Genomic DNA, 20,365 nt, shown 5'->3' with positions numbered 1-20,365 from the left:
AACTGGGGACCTCCCACCTGATCATACCCAAATAAGGCAAACCGCTAGCTGGAGCCAATCAAATAAATGCTTTACTTTGCTTCCAAGTTCAGCCTATAGAAGCCCAGTGCTTATGCTGCTAAAGCCTAGATCTCTGAACCTCTTCTGGTTGTGAGTGCTGCCCAACTCATGAATCCTTTAATGCTCAAATAAATTCTATTACATTTGTCTACAGCTTTTCTTTTAAAGGGGGATAAACTCAACCCCTCCTCCAAACACCTACACTCTCCTCACTTCCTGCTCCCCCTTCTTGGGTCTTCCTGGGCTATGTCCCTTTTTAGGACTGAAGAGCTCTCTCATCTCCACCCCTTTTAGGGTGTCTTACTGCTTGCCAGAAGACAAAACCCTAACAACTCCGTTCCCAGACTCCCCTGTAGCTGGGTTCCATGTGTGGCCTGACTCTCCCCCAAGCAGAGACTTAGCCCTGGAAAGGAGGGAAGGCAGAAGCTGCTACTCATAGTAGGAAGCGATGAGATGCGTTCAGAGTTGGCTACACAGCTTTCACAGCCCGGTGCAAAACAAAAATGCCAGGCACCTTGTTCAGAAACCAGGAGGAAATGCTTTCCCCTTTCTTCTGTGATCTCTTTATTTGCCTGTCATGGTATTTTTTAAATTTGCTATCTGATGTCACACTTCTTCAGGTGGCAGTGGTCTCTGGGTGGGACCAGAAAGTGGGCAGCTGAACACTCACCCCGGAAACATGTTCAAGCGGTAGGAGACAGAACAGCCTATGGACAGGAGACCCATGGCCCAGAGCATGCACACTGGACTTGACTTACAAAACACAAATGCAAAGATACAATCAAGACATTCAAGATGGGCCTGGATCAATCACTCCACCTCAGATGCAAAGGTCTCAGGGACCAGGCCCGAGTTCATGAGTCTAGAGTCGGGGGAAGGTGTATTCCACAAGCCAGGAGCATCTTAGTGACTGCCCACATTCTGATAATTCCTCAGAGTTCCTAGCTTTAGCAAAAGGAGTATCTCTCCTAAAACCGTCTTCTTTTTTTGTTTTGTTTGTTTTGTTTTGTTTTGTTTAGATAGAGCTTCACTCTTGTTGCCCAGGCTGGAGTGCAATGGTGTGATCTCGGCTCATTGCAACATCCGCCTGCCAGGTGCAAGCAAATTCTCCTGGCTCAGCCGCCAGAGTAGTTGGGATTGAAGGCACATGCCACCATGCCCGGCTAATTTTTGTATTTTTAGTAGAGAAGAGGTTTCACCATGTTGGCTAGGATGGTTTTAAACTACTGACTTCAGATGATCTGCCATCTTCGGCTTCCCAGAGTGTTGGGATTACAGGCGTGAGGCACCGCACCCGGTCTCCCCCAGAATCACCTTGAAGATCATTCCTGGAACCTCGGCATGGAGTGAGTCTCCTTCCCAGCCTTTCATTGTCAGTGTCAGCACTTGAAATTCTCATCACCCTGTGCTTAAATCAGCTGGAATCATTTCTGCTTTCCGCAAGTGGACCCTGACCTATATAATCAATTCCTTCCTGCAGCCTGGGCCTGGCTGCAATGTGGCTGCCCCGCCTAAGTCAACCACTTCCTGGGACTTGAACACCGGAGGAGGCCGAGCAGATGAGAACCACACGTTCGACCTCCTGGAAACAGTTTCTTGATTTTGTTTTTGTTTATTACCAGAAAAGGAAGTGTCTGAAAACTATGTATTTTCCAGCAGACAAACTGCCTGTAACCTAAACTAGCCTTTAACTTTCCAACCATGGGAAATGTTTCTATATCTGACAGAAACGCTTGAGTTCACTGACTCCCTGAAAGTTTACAGCAGGAAATGAGAAGGGACAGAAACGCAGAGCCCATTGTCATTGGCCCACTTGGTGGGTGGTTCCACATTGTGTCTGACTCTTGGCTCTGGTGGAGGCCGAGTGCTGACAGCCTCAACTGTAAGGCATTCAAAAAGCAAGAAAAATACAAGTGCAATTAACCCATCCCAAAATGCCACTTGGAAATTAGCTGCCTATAAAAACAAGGATCACACCTACAGGCTTAAACGTGGTTGAACAAAACAAACTTGTTTTGTATAAAAGAAATTACCACATCTTGAGATGCTTGGGGTAGGGTTGCTAGGTGGTGCCTGTTATTTTTTCTTTCCCCAAATCACAGCAATGAGAATTTGACACGTCCACTGTTCCTCCCTGTAATGTGAATGTTATCATGCTCTTAAGCTGAGCTCACCTCTTATAATGACAGAACTTCATTCCCATGATTGTGTTTTTAGAGTGCAATGGCACGATCTCAGCTCACTGCAACACCAGCCTCCAAAGCTCAAGTGATTCTTCTGCCTCAGCCTCCCAAGTAGCTGGGATTACAGGCATGTGCCACCACGCCAGGCTAATTTTTTGTATTTAGTAGAGATGGGGTTTCACCACATTGGTCAGGCTGGTCTCGAACTCCTGACCTCAAGTGATCCACCCGCCTCAGCCTCCCAAAGTGCTGAGATTACAGGCGTGAGCCACCGCGCCTGGCCATGTTTTAATGAGAGAAGAAGGCAACGCAACTTGCAATCCAGCACAAAAACTGCCTGACCAAAGGCAGACATTACAAGTTGAGTGGCCCAAGCTTGGGAGGACAGGTAAGTCCAGAAGGAGCTGGATTTAGGAGAGAGGGGAGGAAGGATAAAGGCCATAGGCTGCAGGGGATGTTATTTTGTTTATTCACGATTTATTAATTTAAAAAAAAAATTCCAATAGCTTTTGGGGTACAAGTGGTTTTTTGTTAAACGGGATGAAGTTTATAGTGGTGAATTCTGATTTTTGTTTGTTTGTTTGTTTTTTGAGACGGAGTTTCGCTCTTGTTGCCCAGGCTGGAGTGCAATGGCACAATCTTGGCTCATCGCAACCTCCACCTCCCAGGTTCAAGCAATTCTCCTGCCTCAGCCTCCCGAGTAGCTGGGATTACAGGCGCCCACGATCGTGCCTGGCTAGTTTTTGTATTTTCAGTAAAGACAGGATTTCACCATGTTGACTAGGCTGGTCTTGAACTCCTGACCTCAAGTGATCCACCCGCCTTGGCCTCCCAAAGTGCTGGGATTACAGGCGTGAGCCAGCGCAGACGGCCTTGGGTCTTACCTTTAAGAAGTTTTAGTTCAGAGGGAGATTGATCATCATGTAATCATACTGTGCAGAAAAAGTGGAGTGCTCTAAAACGGGTTCGTTAAACTACAACTGGCCCACCACCTGTTTTTGTAAATAAAGTTTTACTGGAACTCAGCCCACACATTCATTTACATATCATCTACGGCTGCTTTTAGACTGTATCAGAGTTGAGTAGTTGCCTATATGGCCAGCAAAGTCTAAAACATTTACCATTGGACCCCTTACAGAAAACATTCACTGACCCCTGGTCTGAAAGAGGAAAATAGGAACCCTAATTTGGACTAGAGTTTAGGAAGACTTCCCTGAGAAAGTGACATTTAAGAGGTATGTGAAAGATGAAGAGGAGGGAGTCAGGCAGACAGGAGAGAACAAGAGAGATTTTAAGCAGAGGACTCTTAGAAAGGGGACTGGCATATTAAAGGATTCTGAAGACGAAGGCAAACATGACTAAGAGAAAGTAGCTGCTACAGGATTTCTGCCTAATAATGAGTAGTATTAGTATTAGTAGCCACGGGAGAAACAGCAGCAGTGGGCCGGCACTGAACAATTACTATGGACCAGGCTGTGTCTGGAGCACTTCACATACATTAATTCTTTTATACCAAAGGCACTTGTGATTTCATTATGTTTGGAAACAAGGGGCATGAAACTGCATCTGCGGAGCCTTCGCATAAAATTGAGAAAACGTCAATTGGACACATCAGAGAATGGGGGGTTGGGTGGGCTGACAGACACTTGGGGAGGCCTAAATCCCTGTCCCCTACCCCTTTAAATACCACGCTGGCCATGTCATTTCTTACTGACACATAAAACAGTCTCTAAAACAAGACAATGTCATCACTTTAATTAAAGTTCATTATTGACATTTAAAAGAAAAATACTCTTGGCTGGCAAATAACGAACCTTAGTTGTGATTTCAGACTTTCTATCTATGTTGAGAAATACTGGAAAATAAGAAGAATCCTCATCTTCAAAACAAGAAAAAAGAATGGGTTCCGGAAAGGAGAAAGATAGAGGGTGCCTGACATCCTCCACCTTAGGAGATAGCAGGGAGGTCGTGAAATCAAAGTTGTACGAGCATTTAGAAAACACTAAAGTGTGGACTTCAAGCCGGCCCAACCTCCTCTCCTGTCTTAAGTGACCAGGTCTGGAGAATGCCACCAACAGAGTGCATGTCAATTTCAGCCAAGCAATCAACGGGGGCGTTTTCATATTTCCTTTTGAAATAAGAAAAGACAAATTGGCTTTTTTAAGGAAAAAAAAAACAAAAAACAAAAACGGCTGAGCACAGTGGCTCACGCCTGTAATCCTAGCACTTTGGGAGGCCGAGGGGGTGGATCACAAGGTCAGGAGTTCAAGACCATCCTGGCCAACATAGTGAAACCCAGTCTTTACTAAAAATACAAAAAATTAGCTGGGCGTGGTGGCACGCACCTGTATTCCCAGCTACTTGGGAGGCTGAGGCAGGAGAATCACTCGAACCCAGGAGGCAGAGGTTGCCGTGAGCCAAGATCGCACCATTGCACTCCAGCCTGGGGTCAGGGCGAGACTCTGTCTCAAAAAATAAACCAACCAACCAACCCTATTATGTAGATGTAGAGCTGCCTACATGAACAGAAACAGAGAGAACAGTCAAGTGAGCAAGGCCAGGCTTCTTCCTGGGTCTTTCCCTACGTGGAAATATGTGAAGCCCACCAAAATGAGAAAAGCTGAAGCTACTTATTCAGAGCTTGCTATAATAAGGAGTCGGCCACTGTCACCTGTGTTTGGTAGAGACTCAAAGGCAGGCAGAGAAGTGTGACACTTTTCAGTGGAAAGAAGCGAAAGCTCTGGTTGGCAGCTGTTGGCAGGTGCCGTAGAGGGATAACAAAAGCAGCCCATCCGGGTGATCGGTTACGGGAGCGTATTTGGCCTTCTCCGTTTGGTCCTAAGTTGGAAGTCATGACAAAAAGTAGGGCAGCTGCCAGTAATTGATCAAGTCCTGGGCATGCTGGGCCAATTGCTACAGGGGTTATTGGTTGGCTTCCTGGACTGGCTGCAGCAGACTGAAAATCAGAACTCCACTTTTATATAAGATCTGGCCATTGCCCACTAGAATAATCAATCTCTGTCCCTGACCCCTCTGTGTCTAACACAGGGAGAACAGACTGTTCCAGTCAGCTTTCTTGAAAGCGGCATAAAGAAATTTTAGAAAACAGACAGACGAAAAACAAAGAAATGAATGAGCCACAAATTCAGAGAAGATAAAATTAAAAATCGGTTAGCTATCTTCCCCAAGGAAAATCGGAGGCATAAAGATTGATGCAATTTAAATGTACCACAGTAGGTAGCTAAAACAATTGTCAGCAATGTCAGCTCTCATGTGACCGGTCATTCTCTAAGTAAGTGGGTGGCTGGTTCATGTGTCACCAGCAATTCGACCTTGGGCAAGTCACTTGATCTCCACGAACTCTAATTGTTCATCTTCAAAATAAATAGACTGAATTAAAATCTCAAGTCCTTTATAGTTCTAAAATTTTCTGCTTCTATGATTCTAATCATGGACGGCTCTTTTATTCTACAGGCGGCAGCTTTCCGTCTGCCCAGTTAGATACATATAATTCATTATGAGCTGATCTGGAAAACAAAACAAATCATATCATGTTTTGTTCAAATGCATTCATTCAACAATAATTATGGAACAGTAACTATGAATAAAGTACTCTCCTAGGTGCTAAGGGGAAAAGCACAAAGACTGAGACTCAGGGCCAGGCACAGTGGCTCACACCTGTAATGCCAATGTTTTGTGAGGCCGAGGCGGGAGGATCACTTGAGGCCAGGAGTTCACGATCAGCCTGGGCAACATAGCTAGATTTTTGTAGACCCATCTCTGCAAACACTTAAAAATTAGCCAGGCATGGTAATGTGCACCCGCAGTCCGAGCTACTCGGAAGGCTGAGGTAGGAGGATCGCTTGAGCCCAGGAGGTCGAGGCTGCAGTGAGCTATGATGGTGCTACTGCACTCCAGCCTGGGAGACAGAGTGAGATGCTATCTCTAAAAATAAAAAATAAAACACTGAGACCCAGCACCAAACAACCCTAGTTGAGAAGTAAAGATATGCATATAATTAACTCCGCAGCAAGAAATAAAGTATTCAGTGACCTAAAATGAGACAGAAAGTGCTAGAGAAAATGGCAAATAGTCTATACAGGCTGCTCGGCCTCCCTACAGGCTCTAGAGAAAGATCAGCTTGCGGTTGTGTTTTTTAGCATATTATAATTGGCAAAGAACTTGAGCTTGCTTTCAGTGGCATTTGCTCCTGTTCTTTCCCCTCGGCTCTGAGGTTTGGCACATCAGAGTTACCCAGTAGGTCTCTACTGCAAAGGGCATTTAAAAGAAGGGTTTATGTCAGAATATCAGCAACTCTGTATTTTACAAGATGTTCTGTTCAGAAAAATCCCAGACTCAGAAATTACTAAATAACTGCAATGAAGGAGGACAAATGTTCCAAGGAAGCTGATTTTCTTTAAAGTTTCTGTTCCTAGGAAGTGGTAAATGCTGAAAATTACTAAGTCCTGCTGCCCCCTGCCCACCCCTATCTGAAGCTACTCCCTGTGTTGGGAGGCGCTGGTTTTTAAGACAGGCAGTTTCTGAAGATGAGACATTTTCACTGGTAAGAAAAGGGCCAGAGAAGATTTGTTACTTGCTCATTCCGGGCTGGGGAGCCTGCTCCTTCTTTTGTGCAGCTCTGCTGGTATCATCCAAAAATGCTTCCATTTGCTCTCATTTAAGAGAAATGCATGCAAATCACAAAAGGCAAAGCACACACGGTCAGTGAAGCTCAGCCATGGCCTGTAGGCTTGGTTTTGAAACCACCTCCAGCCACATCAAGGTGGTCAGCCTCTTTTAGACACCAAACCATTCTGGGTCACATTTTGTATGTTTGCACAATCTGTTCCCTATTTTAAAAATTATACAGGCTGCGCGCAGCGGCTCACACCTGTAATCCCAGCACTTTGGGAGGCCAAGGCGGGAAGATCATTTGAACTCAGGAGTTTGAGCCCAGCCTGGGCAACATGATGAAACCCCATCTCTACAAAAAAATTACAGAATGTTATCCGGGCATTGCGCTGTGCACCTGTAGTCCCAGCTACTTGGGTGGATTCAGCCTGGGAGACAGGAAGATGGCTTAAGCCTGGGAGATGGAGGTTGCAGTGGGCTGAGATAGCACCACTGCACTCCAGCCTGGGAGACAAGGCAAGACCCTGTCTCAAATATATATATACACACACACAAACACGTACGTGTGTGTATATAACATGTCCCTTTATATATATGTATGTATATATGTATATAACATGCACCTTTATATAAATATGTGTATGTGTATACATGTATATACAGGGGCATGTTTTATTTATATATATATACACACACACATATATACATATACATGTATATATACAAGCACATATGTATGTGCATGTTTGTGTATATATATATATGCACTTTAAATTGACACAACTCTCTCGAGTTTGATGCTGTCACTTCTTGAAAAGAAGCTGAGAATGGCAACATGGGTTGTGGTTTTCTTGGATGTCAGGTATAACAGTCTTCCACCCTCTACTCCTTCCTCTGCAGGATGTGGGAGAGCGTTGAGCAGGTGCAGGTGGTGAGGCAGGAGATCTGCATGCCAGGAACAGAAAGTTCCTGGAGACCAAGGCTCCAGGTCAGTTTGCAAAAAGAAAAAAGAAAGAAAAGAAATCACCCAAGTACCGACTCAATATTTGCTCCCTGTTTGTCACAAATCCCAAAACAATTAGCGAGCACTTATTGAGAGCAGGGTTTCTCTTTGTTTTCCAGCAAACTCTCATGGGTGTGCCTCTTATTTAAATTCTGTGACTAAAAGCCCTTAGGGATGAAGCTAGTTTGCAAATTTGCTAAGCATGCAGTCAGCGAATATGCAGGGTGTCTGATCATTATTCTTAAGAAGCTCGTCATCTTCCTGTGGCCAAACCAGCTCTGAAATTCTCCCCACCCAACCACTATCGCAAACATCTGGCAGAGCTCCGTGCCTTGCAGACTGTCACCCATTTATGGGACAAAGGGACAAAGAGCAGCTGGGGTCCCCAAATGCCCTGCCAATTTCCATAATTACTGAGCCATCCAAGTTTTTCCACTCCCTTGGAAATATTCACTTACTTTATATTATCTACAATCTACCAACTCATTTCAACACAACTTAGCTAGGCACTACTTCACTTAATATTCAAGTGCTCCCGCAAAGCTGCATGTACATATATCCTTAAATTTTTAAACCCAAATCACCGAGAAAGGCACTATTTAAAAGAGCTTGAAGGCAGAATCTTTAATACATCAGTAAGTGCTTTCTATAGCACAGCCATTCCCTAATTTATCTCTCTGGTTTTATTGATGACAGGTCATACATCTAAAAAAAACAAATCTACAGAGATGCTAAGGCAAACTCAATTATTCTCTCTTAAGTATCAAATAAGAGAAAGGGGAAAATATTTTTCTAAAATGATATGTAAATAGGAGCTGTTTTATTACAAGAAGAAAAGGAATTCCACTGCAGCCTGCATGAGCCACTCCATCTGCACATCCTAAGGAGTCCTCTCTGCCCTCTTCTTCCAGCTGTGTTTGTTAGTCTGGTCCAATAAATCTCAACTCTGGCTGCATATGAAGCCACCTGGGGAGACTTTTTTTTTTTTTTTTTAAAGATGTCCAGACCCCAGTCCCAGAGAGCCTGATTTAATCCATCTGGAATAGACCCACCTGGTTTTAATATGCAGCCAAGCCTCCAGAAGCCCCGGCTGTCAGCAAAGCTGCTAAGTCACTGTGGATCCATCATCTAACCCAGAACAAATGGAGACAACTAAGAAGTCAATGCGTTTTGAGCCCCAAGTCTCCCCGAATCTTGTATGCAGGATATCATGAGAGGGGCTCCACACTGTTGTTTGTGCCTGCTTATTTTGGGAGTCAGAGCATATTCTAGGAAAGTGATCATGGGCTGGCTACTCCTCAGTCATTGCTTATTAATTTTCGGTTATTTACCATCACAACCTCTCTTAACATTGCAGAGAAGTTTGTTTTCCCTTAAAAGGAAAGGAACCCATAAAACCAGGGCAAGGGACTCAGAGATCATTTCCAACTATCCAACTTACCAAAGAGGAGCCTCGAGCCCAGAGTGAATTAAGTCAAAACCGCTAATGGGAAGATGCCTCAAGTGAGAGGTAACCAAGAAAACAAAACCATGGTCCCCATTCTCCTCTAAGGGGTTTCAGAGCAGCCTTCCTGTAAGTCATGGTCCTTATCAGCAGGAGAAGCAACCTAGAAAAGCACTTCTCCAAAGCCGCTCCCAGGCCAGACAAGTTCTCACCTGTCAGTGATGAAATCAAAAAAATAAGTATGGGAACATGAGGGACTTGGAGGTTTGTTTTCATTTATTTACTTAAAAGACTGCTCTTTTTTATGAGATTACATCCATCCCGTATTTTTTATGATGTTAAGTTTTTTGTTTTTTTTTCTTTCATGAAATGATTTTAACAACATACAAGAGTTGAGCAACAGCCTAGGTCTGGTGAGGGGGCAGCAGAAGGGTGGCGGTTGTCTGCAGCTCGGGACACAGCAACTTACTCTCAAGGCTGCAGGTGGCCTGTGGGTCAGGCTAATCCTGGATCTTCTCTCGGTACTAGTTTTGGAGAATGGGTATTGTTTTTAACAAGGGAGTAGATTTCCTAACCAGATGAAGCAAACTTTTCGTGTATGCATCCATCTCCCTTCTTCAATTTTTTTTTTTTTTAGAGAGGAAGTCTTGCTCTGTCACCCAGGCTGGAGTGCAGTGGTGCGATCTTGGCTAACTACAACCTCTGCCTCCCAGGTTCAAGTGACTCTCCTTCCTCAGCTGCCCAAGTATCTGTATTACAGCTGAGGAGGCCAGATGTCTTCAGCTTCAGTGGACTGGAATCGACTTTCTTTAGCCATGACAGAAATGCTATAGTTTTGTGTAAGACTGCTATTACTAAGAAACAGAATAGAAACAATTTTTAAAATATTTAAAATGTTTTCCAAAAATGTTTGGAAGACTTTCTCCAGGTTTGGTGGGAGAAAGCCACCGTGCATTAATTCACGGTGGGGCTTCCATAAATGTTCGGATCTATAAATACCCGTGCTCGGAAGGGCTCCATCCAAGCAACCCTTTGTCACAGCAGTGATCTTGGCCAATTTCTCTCTTGTTCCAAAAGGCTGAAAGAAGCTGATGATGTTGGTGGCTTACCTGCCACTGCTGACCTTCAGTTAAAACTTGTGACAGATGCCACAGAGCACATCAGCCAATGAGAAGAGGAACGGCCCTGAGCAGCACAGATGCTGCGTCTAGAAGCCTCCATGGAATGTCCGAAGGATCGAGATGGCAGGTCACTGAAGACTGGCTTTAGTGATTGATATGGTTTGGCTGTGTCCCCACCCAAATCTCATCTCGAATTGTAGCTCCCATAATTCCCGCGTGTTGTGGGACGGACCCAGTGGGAGATAATTGAATCATGGGGGTGGTTCCCCCATACTGTTCTCATGGTAGTGAATCAGTCTCATGAGATCTAATGGTTTTATAAAAGGAAACCCCTTTCACTTGGCTCTCATTCTTTCTTGTCTGCTGCCATGTAAGATGTGCCTTTTGCCTTCTGCCATGATTGTGAGGCCTCTCCAGCCATGTAGAACTGTGAGTCTATTAAACTTCTTTTTCTTTATAAATTATCCAGTCTCAGGTATATCTTTATCAGCAGTGTGAAAACGGACAAATACAGTGGTCCAGACTGAGCCCTCCTAGGAACTGTACTTGGTCATTGCATTTGAGAAACAACTACAGGGTCAGAATGGAGACCCCAGGCGGAGGCAGCTTAAATCCGTATTTTCCAATGTCTGGCCTGCAGGCCAGTAGGCCCGGCATCACTGAGTGCCAGAAATGCAGAGTCTCAGGCCCCAGCATCTGGGGATGGGGCCCAGCAATCTGCATTTTCACAAGCTCTCTGGGTGGTTCTGATGACCGTAAATTTCAGGAACTAGCAGCTTCAATCTCCAATTATTCCAAGAAAGCCTGGCTGAGCTGTGAAGAATTTCTCAGCGAGGGCTTATCCTCAACAGACCTCTTTGTAGGGGAGGCAACATGTTTGATCTGAACATCAGCTCCCAGCCTAATGACTGATGTGATCAGGACAAAACCTAGCTGCCCAGCAGTCCAAATGTTCCTGGAAGTCTTTTAAATCTATGTGTGACTCGCTTATTTTTGTTGGTTATTGTCGCTTATTTTTCTTGGTTTTTTAAATGCAGGAATTGTAAAGCATGTTTGTATTAGGAAGCAACGTGATATTCCAAAAAAAAGGCTTCAATTCAAGAAACCTCGATTTTAATTTCAGTTTTGGCAAGCTACTGGGCCTTTCTTTTTCTTTTTTCTTTGAGACAAGGTCTTGCTCTGTCACCCAGGCTGGAGTGCAGTAGCAAGATCATTGCTCACTGAAGCTTTGACCTCCCGGGCTCAAGCTATCCTCCCACCTCAGCCTCCCTAATAGTTGGGACCACAAATGCATGCCACCACGCCCGCCTAATTTCTGTATTTTTTGTAGAGCTGTGGTTTTGCTATGTTGCCCAGGCTGGTCTCAAACTCCAGGACTCAAGCCATCTGCCTGCCTTGGCCTCCCAAAGTGCTGGGATTACAGGTGAGAGCCACCACACCTGGTCTACTGGGCCTTTCTGAGTCTCAGATCCCTCTTCAGTAAATTGGAGACTCAATACCCACCCCTTTGTGTTGTTATAAAGTCTGAGAATAAAATGCACAGCAACAGAAATATGTGTAGTCAACAAGTAGAATATGCTATGACCATTGTCACCATCGGTCACCAGCATGGTCATTATCTCTCCTCCTCCGAGTCATCACACATTTATGGCCTACTTCTTAGATGATGGCCTCAATGGCTTTAGTGGGGAAATCCAATTTTCTCTTCCTGGAGAATCACATTTTACTTATCCTTAATTATCCCTTAAAATGTATTGCTACTTTTCCAAATAAAATCAATATACCCTTGTTAGCTTGTCAGTTACGTACTTACATAAGTCTTAGGGTTCAGGCATCACTTTAAGAATCTGCACTCACAAGACACTAACCAGAACCTGGGATAAACAAGTTCAACTTCCTGCTCTCTAAGCGTGCAAAGACAAAAAGAAATATAGGTGCTCCCAGGGTGAAGAAACTGTTTACACTGAAGACACATAAAAACCATCCCAGAGTGCTGACAGGCAACTTGGCTACTGTCATGTCCTGATTATCCTAAATATGGCTAGTACAATTACACTCACACAGGCCTCAAAAAGATTAAAACACAGTTGGGCGCGGTCGCTCACGCTGTAATCCCAGCACTTTGAGAGGCCAAGGCGGGCAGATCACGAGGTCAGGAGATCGAGACCATCCTGGCCAACATGGTGAAACCCCATCTCTACTAAAAATACAAAATTAGCTGGACATGGTGGTGCACACCTGTAATCCCAGCTACTCGGGAGGCTGAGGCAGGAGAATTGCTTGAACCTGGGAGGTGGAGGTTACAGTGAGCCGAGATTGCGCCACTGCACTCCAGCCTGGCAACAGAGCAAAACTCCATCTCAAAAAAAATAAATAAATAAAAAACAACAACAACAAAAAAAACACACACACACACAAAACCAAAGAAACGTCAAAGGGGAAATGCTACAAAGCACAGTGTGTGGCAGAAACACACACGGACACTCAACCCTATTCACTCATTGACAACGTCTGATCAAATTTAAGGGATTTTCCTATCAGGAAAAAAGCATCATCTTTGCTGTTTATCCTAAAACACAGCTGACTAAAAATGGGATATGCTATTTTAACAACGACGAGTATCAAACCATATGTTTGCCAGGACAATTTCTTTTACATCACACACTAAGGAAAAACCAAACTCATATCAATGGAACCATCCCAGCAGAAGAGCTTGAAAAATCAGCCCATCCATTGCCTTCTCTAGATAGAGCTACAACTGTCCTTGTACAGACGTATTTTCCAAGTTCTCCAGACAACACACTATAGTTCCTCATTCCAATACTAGATAATCTTCCCCTGATAAGAAATTGTTGGGCTTTTTTGTTTTTTGTTTTTGTTTTTGAGACAGAGTCTCGTTCTTTCACAGATGAAAGTCTTGCCATGTTGCCTAGGCTGGTCTTGAACTCCTGGGCTCAAGTGATCCTCCAGCCTTGGCCTCTCAAAGTGCTGGGATTTCAGGCGTGAGCCACTGTGCCCAGCTAAAAAATTGTTTTTATCCAACTTAAATTTCATCTAGGACTTCTGTGTCCTGGAGTATCATGTGCTGATCCTAGCTCAGCCAATGACTTTGTGGTAAACAGTGGGTGTTTAATTTTCCTGGGACTCACTGTCTTCACTAAAAAGTAAAAGAGATGGATTATGGTTCTAATTCTTCAAGGACTTAAAATTAAAAAGCACACTTCTGATAAATGAATTCAGCAAAGTTTCAGGATACAAAATTAATGTACACAAATCAGTAGCTCTGCTATACACCAACAGTGACCAAGCTGAGAATCAAATCAAGAACTCAACCCCTTTTACAATAGCTGCAAACAAATACAATATTTGGGAATATACCTAACCAAGGAGGTAAAAGACCTCTACAAGAAAAACTACAAGACACTGCTAAAAGAAATCATAGATGACACAAACAAATGGAAACACCCCCGTGCTCATGGATAGGTAGAATCAATATTATGAAAATGATCATACTGCCAAAAGCATGCAATTCTCATCAAAATACCACCATCATTAGTCACAGAACTAGAAAAACAAACCTAAAAATTCGTATGGCACCAAAAAAGAGTCCACACAGCCAAAGCAAGACTAAGAAAAAGGAATAAATCTGGAGGCATCATTTTATCTGACTTCAAACTATACTATAAGGCCATAGTCACCCAAACAGCATGGTACTGGTATAAAAATAGGCACATAGACCAATGAAACAGAATAGAGAACCCAGAAATAAAGCCAAATACTTACAGCCACTGATCTTCGACAAAGCTAACAAAAACATAAAGTGGGGAAAGGACAGCCTATTCAACAAATGTGCTAGGATAATTGGTTAGCCACATGTAGAAGAATGAAACTAGATCCTCATCTCTCACTTCATACAAAAATCAACTTAACATGGATCAAGGACTTACATCTAAGACCTGAAACCATAAAAATTCTAGAAAATAACATCAAACAAACCCTTCTAGACATTCGCTTAAGCAAAGACTTCATGACCAAGAAACCAAAAGCAAATGCAACAAAAACAAAGATAAATAGATGGGACTTAAATAAACTAAAAAGCTTCTGCTCAGTAAAAGAAATAATCAGCAGAGTAAACAGACAACCCTCAGAGTGGGAGAAAATCTTCACCATCTATACATCTGACAAAGGACTGATATCCAGAATCTACAAGGAACTCAAACAAATCAGCAAGAAAAACAAAAAATTACAATCCCATCAAAAAGCGGGCTAAGGATATGAACAGACAATTCTCAAAAGAAGGTATACAAATGGCCAACAAACACAGGAAAAGAATGCTCAATATCATTAATGATCAGGGAAATGCAAATCCAAACCACAATGTGATACCACTTCACTCCTGCAAGAATGGCCATAATCAAAAAATCAAAAAATCAAAAAACAGTAGATGTTGGTGGGGATGTGGTGAAAAGGGAACACTTCTACACTGCTGGTGGAAATGTAAACAAGTACAACTGCTATGGAAAACGGTGTAGAGATTCCTTGAAGAACGAAAAGTAGATTTACTGTTTGATCCAGCAATCCCACTACTGGATATCTACCCAGAGGAAAAGAAGTTATTATAGAAAAAAAAAGATACTTGCACATGCATATTTATAGCAGCACAATTCACAATCGCAAAAATATGGAAGCAGCCCAAATGCCCATCGATCAACGAGTGGATAAGGAAATTGTGGTATATATATATACACCATGGAATACTACTCAGCCATAAAAACGAATGAAATAATGGCATTTGCAGCAACCTGGATGGAACTGGAGACCATCATACTAAGTAACTCAGGAATGGAAAACCAAACATTGTATGTTCTCACTCATAAGTGGGAGCTAAGCTATGAGGATGCAAAGGCATAAGAATGACACAATGGACTTTGGAGGCTTGGGGGAAAGGGTAGGGATGGGTAAGGGATAAAAGACTGCACATTGGGTACAGTGTACACTGCTCAGAAGATGGGTGCACCAAAATCTCAGAAATCACCACTAAAGAACTTATTCACGTAGCCAAACACCACCTGTTCCCTGAAACCTATGAAAATAAAATAAAGGAAAAAAGCCCAATGCCCCCACAGAATGCTGGCCATTCAATACAATAATAAATATATGTTAGCTGATGTCAGTTGCTCAATTTCTCCAGGTAAAATAATACTTTTCAAAACAATACACAAATTTCCCAGAACCTAATTTCCCACCATTGGCCATTCCTGGGGTTCCCCATAGGACCCTCTCCACACACTCCTGCATTCTTCTTAGGCTGGTGTCCATATGAACAGGATGTGGTACTCCATGACTTTTGCTTTTCTCTTTCTAGTGGGGCTTAAATGGTACAATCGTTTATGATTTACATTCCATTTTTCAAGTACAAAGTGAAGTTTCTTCTAGTTAATAAATCCTGTTTGAACAGTAAGACTTCTGCATACAAAGTATATGTTTCACTCTCATCTGAAACCAAGTTCTCAGAGGAGTTAATCTGTAGCTAATTCAACAATTGCAGTCACTAGCTTTGTACACCAAATACTGTCACCTGGGAGACCACGGGCCAGAAACAGCAGGCTCCACTCTCCTATTAAAGCTATATTTAAAAAAAAAAAAAAAAAAAAGGAAGGAAGGAAGGGAGGGAGGGGCATATTTTAGTCCAAATACATTGGTACAGCCTAGATGCCCAATTCCTAAACATCTGTTAGTCAAACTAGTTACAGATGATGTTGACAAGGAAATCATAGCCTTAAGAATTATCTCAAGACAGGACAGATCTGGCTCACACAGCCAGGTCTGAATGACTAAACCTTTAGGAAACCTCTCACCAGGGAATTCTGGCTGTGCCAAAAGGCCCTGCAAGGTTCCATAGAGCAATATTTTCCTCCCCAGAGGAGATGGCATCATTGGGTTTTCTGCTGAAGGAAAAACGCCCAAGGGGAGGCCAAGGGAAAAAGCTTAGAGCAGACACTTTTCTAAAGGATTCCACCCTGGCTGAGAGTGGACACTTTTCTAAAGAATTCCACCTGAGCCAGGGCAACAAGGAGGTTCAAAAGTGGCTTTTGAAACTCAAAGCCACTCTGTGAGTCTCCAGCCTATCTTGGTGGGAACTCATGGAGATGGATCCAGAGACGAGACCCGACCTCTCGCTTTAAGGAGTGTGAACCACGACAAGGGTGGTGCAGCCCACGGTCCCCATGACAGTGAAGGCATCTAAGAGCACAGAGAGACAATTGTGACTGGTCTGGTCCAGAAGGCTTCATGTTTGCGTAACACTGGAGTGAGCTTGAGAGACGGTCAAGATTTTTGACAGGTAGGGAAAGAAAAGGGTACAGGGAAAAAGAGTAGTAGATGGAGAGAAGAGAAAGTTATTTTTGTTTGCTCCAGTGGGAAGAGACAGACACGTCATGAAAGATCCAGCAGGAAACACAGACTGACCCCCAAATACAGACGGCCTGGAGCACCGGACTCAATGGTCTGACCACATTCTAAAGGCAATGGAGAGCCACTCTTTAATGGAGAGAGCAAGACGATCAAAGAAAGCTACATGATTAAATTGGCTTAAGTAATACGTGAGGGATGAGAAGAAGTGGAGAGAAAAGGCTGCTGCAATTGTCCAGAGATAAGGCCAGGGGGCCCAACACAGGATTCAGAAGAAGGACAGGAAAGGAAGGGAAAGATACGAGCAATGCTATGCAGGACAAACTGCAGACCCAGGAAGTGGAACAAGAAGAGGAATGCTCCCCTCAACCTCCATCAGCCACGATGCTGTTCCCTGCCCATACCATGCTGTTCCACACCCACAGCCTCACTCAGGCACCTTCCGAGGACTCCTCACTCACCCACACCCACCCAGCCAATTGTTTCTTGCTCTTTGAGGCTCCGTTCGAAAGAGTTTCTCGGTGAAAGCCCCTTCCCTGGGGCAGACACACTTCCCTATGCCCTTGAAGCATACGGCACTTCTCAAAGGGCTGCTGTCTTCTGCTCGTGCCTCTGGGCACACACTAGACTGCACATTCTCCAGCAGGGGGCTCATGTACTATTCGTCTCTACCCACCATGTTCGTGTAGCACCTGAAAACAGTCAGTCGAGTATAGAGCTTCAGCTTGTGGCCTCTAAAGTCAAACTGAACTGGTGCAAATCATCACAGAGGTAAAGTAACTTCCACTCAGCCACTTACTCCCTGGGTGGCCCTGAGGAGGTCACCTCACCTCTGCAACGGTCAGGTTTCTCAGCTGTTAAAAGTGGGTTATTAGTCTCGGTGCAGTGGCTCATGCTTGTAATCCCAGCACTTTGGGAAACTGAGACAGAAGTATTGCTGGAGCCCAGAAGTTCAAGACCAGACTAGGCAACCTTGGGAGACTACATCTCATCTCTACAAAACATTTTCTTTTTTTTTTTTTTTTTTGAGATGGAGTTTCGCTCTTGTTGCCCAGGCTGGAGTGCAATGGCACAATCTCGGCTCACAGCAACCTCCGCCTCCCGGGTTCAAGCGATTCTCCTGCCTCAGCCTCTCAAGTAGCTGGGATTACAGGGATGCACCACCACGCCCAACTAATTTTGTATTTTTAGTAGAGACGGGGTTTCTCCATGTTGGTCAGGCTGGTCTCGAACTCCTGACCTCAGGTGATCCACCCGCCTAAGCCTCCCAAAATGCTGGCCGCCTAAGCCTCCCAAAGTCCTGGGATTACGGGCATGAGCCACCGCACCCGACCCTACAAAACATTTTAAAAAAAATTAGCCAGGCAAGGTGGTGCATGCTGTAGTCCCAGCTACTTGGAAGGCTGAGGTGGGAGAATCGCTTGGACCCGGGAAGTCAAGGCTGCAGTGAGCCATGACGGTGCCATTACACTCCAGCCTGGGCAACAGTGCAAGACCCTGTCTAAAAATAAACAAACAAATAAAAAGCAGACTATCACAATACCTTCCTTGCACAGTTGCTGTGAGGATGTAAGATAATGCAAATATAAAAGCTGGCAGCTGTGCTTGCCTAATAAATGTTAGCCAATATTACTGTTAGCATTGAATACCCATTTGTGGACTGCATGGATGATTGGATGAATAGGTGGAGACTCCATCTTTGATTTTTTAAGTAGATAACTGGGATCCTGGGAATGACATTAGCAAAGGTAACAAGGAGGACACCACGTGGGTGGGGAAGGAGGAAAATGGGCATAATCTTGGAGGGGCTGAGTTAACGATGTCAGTCAAGCATCATACCCCGTTATGCGGCATTGGCCGGAGTGGGGTTGAGGTCTCCAGAAGTTGCACGAATAGAACCCCTAAGACAATCTGTAGCAGGAAGAGGGAGTGAACCAATCGAGAACTGGTGGTTTAGCAGCAAAATAGGGACAACAAAAGAGAGAGAGAGAGAGAGAGAGACTTTTTGGGGAAAAAAAAAAATCTCCTATTTGGTCATTCTGAAATAGCTATGATATAGTAATAATGGCAGAAACAGAACTTTGTTGGATCTCTTTACATTTATTGTATGGTTTAAAATGCTTAATTTAGTTCTTTAAATAAAGAAGAAAGGCAATGTGCTCTGCAATGTTTCAGTGCTTTGGGCCTCCAACGATCTGAATCCAGAACTGGGTAGATCCAGGCTGCAGGCCTAGAGGGAGAGGTCAGCGGCAGAACTGGAGGCGGCAGGTGTTAATCCACCAAAGGGCTGGAGGCATGGTTCCTAGTGACAGACCTGCAAGCCTAGAGCTGGAACTGGGCTAGGAACCCAACACGGGCACATACAGAACCAGCCAGAAATTTTGGCAGTGTGTCCAGAGACCTCCCCTGGGCTTGTGCTGGCTTGTGTTATTGGCCGGGGGGACTGCAGCATACACGCGTGAGTGATCGGAGGGCTTCAGCATACAGAGTCAAAGTGGCCGTCACCTCCTGCAAGTGCCCCAGCCTGGCACATATTAACAAAGGCATCCCCAGTCCGTGCTAGAAACCAAGATGCATGTGAAAGTGTTCTGCAGCTGGTTCCACGGCCTCTCTTTGCCCCTTTCCCCAGGCTGGGTTTTGGGGCTCTGTGTCACTCGCAGAGATGTGGTTCCTTTTCTGCCAAACACTCCAGCTCTCCATTCTGAGATAGACGGCATGCAGGTATGCTCACTGGCTGACACGCACAGGACCAAGCCAGACACTAGCATGGATTAGTCTACAAAGCTCTAGAAATACAGAGCCGAGTCTCTAGAACAGCGGTACCAGGCCATGGAACTGGGCCACACACCAGGAAGCTGAGTGGCAGGCAAGGCAAGTGAGCATTCCTGCCTGAGCTCTGCCTCTTGTCAGATCATTGGTGGCAATAGATTATCTTAGGACCGTGAACCCTATTGTGAACTATGTATGCGAGGAGCCTAGGTTGTGTGCTCCTTATGAAAATCTAATGCCTGATGATCTGTCCCCATCTCCCATCACCCCCAAGTAGGACCATCTAGTTACAGGAAAACAAGCTCAGGGCTCCCACTGATGCTACATTATGGTGAGCTGTAGAATTATTTCATTATACACTGTAATAATAATAAAAATAAAGTACACATAAATGTAATGCACGTGAATCATCCTGAAACCATCACCCTCCCCCGCCCCCGGTCAGTGGAAAAACTGTCATCTGTGTAGCCAATCCCTGGTGCCAAGAGGGTTGGGGACCACTGCTCTAGAATAATAGTCTCCAAACTGCATTAACTATGTGCCCCCTTCAGCACAAAACCCTCAGGTACAAAACCCCCAATACTGATATGTTGATTTATAAATTATAACAGAGATACCACTGCACTCATATCTTATGTAAATTTAAAACTGACACAGCCTTAAAACTTTAAATAATTCGATCGAAGAAACAACATAAATAAACTGTATTTTACTTAGGAACAATGCAATTCACATTTTCGCT

General features: G+C 44.2%; 1 protein-coding gene across 3 annotated transcripts in view; it reads right to left on the bottom strand.

Moving 5' to 3' along the window:
- CAMK1D (calcium/calmodulin dependent protein kinase ID) overlaps positions 1-20,365 on the bottom strand; it is a 486,434-nt gene that overhangs the window by 238,497 nt on the left and 227,572 nt on the right. The window lies entirely within an intron of this gene.

Source organism: Pongo abelii, chromosome 8 (assembly GCF_028885655.2).
Source record: "Pongo abelii isolate AG06213 chromosome 8, NHGRI_mPonAbe1-v2.0_pri, whole genome shotgun sequence".
Taxonomy (NCBI): Eukaryota; Metazoa; Chordata; class Mammalia; order Primates; family Hominidae; genus Pongo; species Pongo abelii.
Note: the sequence above shows the minus strand (reverse complement) of the source record. Positions and strands in the feature narration are given on the sequence as shown.